We start from the raw sequence: 5968 nt of genomic DNA on the forward strand, positions 1-5968 counted from the left end.
ACTTGATCAAACTAGATCTAAATTGATCAAACAATGCCTAGGGTCAGTGTATCTTTCTTGATACAACTTGATATAGGTTGATGAAATTTCATAACATTTGATCTAACTCAATAAAGTCGATTGAAATAGGTAAGTATATCAAACTTGATCTGAACTGATCAAATTAGGTAAGTCGCGATATCAAACTTGATCTGAATAGATCAAACTAGGGTGAGACTAATCTATCTACCTTGATATATGTAATTTGATCTAGTTTGATAAACTTTCATACAACTATACCAAGATTTTAATCAATATTGATCAACTTTTATCAAACTGTATCAAGATTTTCATTAAAATTGACCTACTTTGATCAGATTTGATCTGAACATTTATTCCTGGGTTTGTAATAATTTTCCCTTTTTTTTTCAGTTCACAATGTGATGCACCCGACTTTAACAAGGGTGCATGCATATAAAGTTCACTTTTTGCATGACTAACTTAACAATGACTTTTTCACATACATATTACCTTTCCAGGGTGACATCAAAATTTTGAGTTCTTAAAAAGAGGAGGAATAAGTGTCATTTGTAATTTTTTTCTAAATATGGCAAGTTAGTTTTCCTCACATGATATGCTGTAGCTATCTTTGAAGACAGAGACCTATACATTTTTGATCTACTTTCTCAATTTATTCATACTAATTTTTTTTTCATCAAATTTTTGAGAGTTTTATGACAATAAGATTGTAGTGGAAGGATTTCCCCCCGCTTTTCACACTATATACCGGATGAATTTCTCCTCCAAGCATTACCTGGGGAAAAATTGTTCAAATCAATAAAAGTAGGTCAATTTTAATGAAAATCTTGATACAGTTTGATAAAAGTTGATCAATATTGATTAAAATCTTGGTATAGTTGTACAAAAGTTTATCAAACTAGATCAAATTATATCAAGGTAGATAGATTGGTCTCACCCTTGTTTGATCAATTTAGATCAAGTTTGATATACCTATTTTGATCAACCTTATTGAGTTAAATCAAATGTTATGACATTTTATCAACCTATATCAGGTTGTACCAAGAAAGATATACTAACACTAGGTATTGTTTGATCAATTTAGATCCAGTTTGACAACATTTGATCAAGCATGAGAGGGTTGGTCAAATCACTTATATCATATTTGAAATAACTTGATCAAACTAGATCTAAATTGATCAAACAATGCCTAGGGTCAGTGTATCTTTCTTGATACAACTTGATATAGGTTGATGAAATTTCATAACATTTGATCTAACTCAATAAAGTCGATTGAAATAAGTATATCAAACTTGATCTGAACTGATCAAATTAGGTAAGTCGCAATATCAAACTTGATCTGAGTTGATCAAACAAGGGTGAGACTAATCTATGTACAGTAGTCCCCGCTTAATGGAATCGGTTTGGGCCGAGGTACTTTCAATCCTATTAACCGGGATATTCTAATAAGCGGTCCAATAAAAAAACGCAGAAAAAAATTCGAAATATGTATCCTGTATCTTTGCTTATATTATAACCTTGTACTACGAAAATCCTACTTGTATTTGGGCTTTCCCCTGGTCATAAATAAGCTTGGACTTCTTTCAGCACAATTTCCATCATTTTCACAAACAAATTTCCAATTTCTACTCTTACTTATTATATGTATTAGAATGGAGTTGGGACTGGGTATGTTTCATTCTATAAAAAAAAGAATGCTGAATGATCAAAATACACAAAATTCCAAATTCTGTTGAATTTTCATCACTTTTTGATGTTTTTAGGAGTTGATTTCAGTATGTTTTTGGTTGTTTAGTTAGGTACATTTAATCTTTTAATATGTTTTGAACACTTTTTTGGACAATTTTTATAAAATTTTACAAAAATTTCATCATCTTTTTTGGCCAATTTTCACTCATTACAAAATAATATTCATTTTGTGTTTTTATGCCATTTTAACATGTTTAAAACATGTCTTTTTCATCCACTTTTTGTTTAATTTTATCAAATTTCCAAGATTTTCTCCAACTTTTGAAGATTGATCAATTCTATTAACCGAACTCAATGCTCTTTTTCACTATGATAAGCTATAAAATTCACATGTAAGAAGATGCAAGCGTCCCGTCCCAACCCGTTTCGATTCCATTATCCGAATTATTCTATTAACCGTGACTACATTAAGCGGGGACTACTGTACCTTGATATATGTAATTTGATCTAGTTTGATAAACTTTCATACAACTATACCAAGATTTTAATCAATATTGATCAACTTTTATCAAACTGTATCAAGATTTTCATTAAAATTGACCTACTTTGATCAGATTTGATCTGAACATTTTTTCCTGGGTTTGTAATAATTTTCCATTTTTTTTCAGTTCACAATGTAATGCACCCGACTTTAACAAGGGTGCATGCATATGTTACCGTTAATGTGTTTACTCCAGGTAATTCATAAAATAACTAGTTATTTCATATATTAACGAAAAAGTACTTAATACAAGTAAATTGTTCATAGTTCATCTAAGTAATGTATGAAGAATCTAGTTATTCTATGAAATAACAAGGTATGATCAGTTAAATCATGAAATGAACTGTTAAAAATTGAGGTTTGCTGGGCTCAATAGCAAATTTCACGTAGAATTTTTTGATGTGGCTGATAACTGCACCAGATCTTTAAATGAGAGTAAAAAAAAGGAATTTTTTGAATTTTTCCAAGTTTTTGTTCAGCATGGAAAGTATAGTGAAACATTTTTACAAATTGAGATGGAGAGGCGCGGGTTTGCGGTACTAAAAATGTCACACTTTTTCAATTCAAGGCAACTGATAAAAAGGATATGTCACAAGAAAAAGTTTTTTAGGTTTTTTACAAAATCAAAAAAAATGTCAATTTTTGAACAAGTTTTTCCAATTATTTCACTTGGTACAACTCTTCTGGTTCACCCGGTGCACTTACTGACCATATCAAAAAATTCTACGTTGAATTTGCTATCGAGCCCTGCAAACCTAAACACTACCTATCATGGTCACTCAACGGTGTAATGTTGAAAGTAAAGTTCAGAATGAAAAAAACTTTTTTTTTGAGTAGCCAAAAATCTGCCCCCGGGGCTTGGAGGTTATTCTGTGGTGGGACACTCTGTTCTAGCTTTAAATTAACCTTCATTTCTTACTTTATCGCAGTTCATTCATTGATTTCACACTTTAACGATACACCCCTCGTGTTTGTATGAAATAACTAGGTAAAGTATAGAAAAAATTAAATTTCACACTTTCTCAGGTAATGTATGAAATAGCTAGTTATTTCATACATTACCTGGAGTAAACACATTAACGGTAACACATATAAAGTTCACTTTTTGCATGACTGACTTAACAATGACTTTTTCAGATACATATTACCTTTCCAGGGTGACATCAAAATTTTGAGTTCTTAAGAAGAGGCGGTATAAATGTCATTTGTCATTTTTTTCTAAATATGGCAAGTTAGTTTTCCTCACATGATATGCTGTAGCTATCTTTGAAGACAGACACCTATACATTTTTGATCTACTTTCTCAATTTATTCATACTAATTTTTTTTTCATCAAATTTTTGCGAGTTTTATGACAATAAGGTTGTAGTGGAAGGTTTTCCCCCGCTTTTCACACTAGATACCAGGTGAATTTCTCCTCCTAACATTAGTATGCATTTATATGTGTCATACCATGAGTGTTTACATGAACTTCCAACATTACAACATTCTAGAGCTCAGAGAGAAACTTCTTTTTCTAAGTTTTTGTTTGCACGTTTCCATGCTAATGGGTTAAAATGAACCCTGCCGAGCTGAAACGTAATCAAAGAGCAAATGTTCAGTTTTGTTTTTTACCGGGCTACAATGCGACAACTACATACCATTTAATTCGACTTGCTTATGCAGAAAATACAGTGAATCTAGCTACTATCTTCCATTGGTATGCACTATTGCAAGGGGGTCCCGAATCTGTAGAGTTAATTCCGCATGGCGGAAGACCTTGTACAGCATCCTCAGAGGTCAACATCAACACTATTCGAGGAGTGATATTGGAAGATCGTTTCCTATCATGCAGAAAGATTGCTGAGATTATGAGTATATCTAAATCGTCCGTAGAAAACATCCTTAAAGACGATCTTCTTATGCTGTGTGTTTCTTGTTGCTGGGTCCCTCATCACCTGACCAAGGAGCAGTTGGACATTCGTGTACGCATATGTTGTGAATGGAAAAAACTTTTGAGAAATGATCCAGATTTTTTATGACGTGTTATAACCTGAGATGAGACATGGGTGTATCATTACGACCTTTTATCAAAAGTTGAAACTGCCCATTGGAAATCCAAAAATTCCCCCGAGAAAAAAAAAGTTTGCCAGGCAAAGTCTGTTGGAAAGGTCATGCTCATTGCATTTTTTGATCATGAAGGAATAATCTACCAGCATGCAGTTCCTCCTCAGCAAACCGTTACTGCTGTTTACTGCTGCGAAATGTTGAAAATTTTGAGAGAACACATCGCCAAAAAACGTCCAGAGATGCGGTCTTTGTGGGTCCTTCATCACGATAACGCCCATCCCCATACTGCAAAGTTCACAATGGAATTTTTGAAGAAATGGAAAATCACGCTCATCCTGCATCCCCCTATTCTCCAGACCTTGCACCATGTGATTTCTGGCTTTTTCCAATGCTGAAGAAGAATCTTGGAGGTAAACAGTTCAACTCACATAAAGCAGTTCTGCAATCATGTCAAAAAATTTTCAATGACATCCCCCCACCAAATTTGATAAAACTTTCGAAAAATGGATGGAGAGATGTGACGAGTGTCTCAGCAACGAAGGCAGATATTTTGAGAAGCGGTAACCAACTTATAATTATTAAGAAATACACTTTTTTGCTTAGGAACTTTTTTGTTTTTTTTCTTCAAAAAAAACTGGAGGGGTTAAACAAACAGGTCGAGCGGGATTCCCTGTAATTTTTTTTGCAAGTGCGGTAGGAAGCTGAAATTTTAGTATGTTGTTCGTAATTGAATGAGCTTTCATTTGGTTTTTTGCTGAAGTCTCTAGGTCAAACGGTTCATGAATTACGAGACCAGTCGCAAACGTTTCTGGCCAACCTTTGTATTTACTTCTGGTATACCATTTCTATTTGGTTTGTGATTATTGATGGTGAAAAATCCTGATTATAATTATTGTTCAGTGTACCAATACCAAAAAAGAACAACATGCAAACATGCTCTGAATATAGAACCATCACACTGATGAGCCAAGCATTGAAGCTGCTACTCTCCATCATAAATGCCAGAATTTAAAAGAAGATAGATGAAAATCTAAGCGAAACGCAATATGGCTTTGTAGCGAGAAAGGGATGAGAGATCGCACCTCAGGAGTAATAAGGTTACATTTCAAAAAAGTGAAATTTTACAGGAGGGTGATTTTCTTTTTTTTAAAAACTTGATTCATTATTTTTATCATCTTATAATTAATTGTGAGGAATGAATACCTAGTACCTCATTTTAAAGATCTGGTATCCTACCTTCATTTAGCATAAGAACTTTTTGAGAAATATAAACTTGAACAGGAAATATTTCAATGTTTGGAAAACATTTTGAGTTTGAAAGAAACGATCAGATACGCTAGATACTGGCTAATATAGATGGAAGCATACGCTATCTCCTGTAAAGGAGCGCGACTACGACGACAACGATACAGCTTTGGAGTAGGATAACCTACTTTTGAATTCATTCTGACTTTTTTTTTTCATCAATTTATTGCGTGTTCTTATGAAATAACTTCAGATTCGGATTCTACGACCTCGAAAACATGTTATTCGACGTATTGCACATCGTTGAAGGTCAAATTCCAAATTTATCACAAATTAATTTTTAAGATATTCTAGTCAGAACAATTCATATTTTATTCCACTGAGCGAAAGCTACTGTGTCAATCACACTCAAATTTTTACCATAGA

The sequence above is a fragment of the Planococcus citri genome, chromosome 1, assembly GCF_950023065.1.
Source record: "Planococcus citri chromosome 1, ihPlaCitr1.1, whole genome shotgun sequence".
NCBI classification, from domain to species: Eukaryota; Metazoa; Arthropoda; class Insecta; order Hemiptera; family Pseudococcidae; genus Planococcus; species Planococcus citri.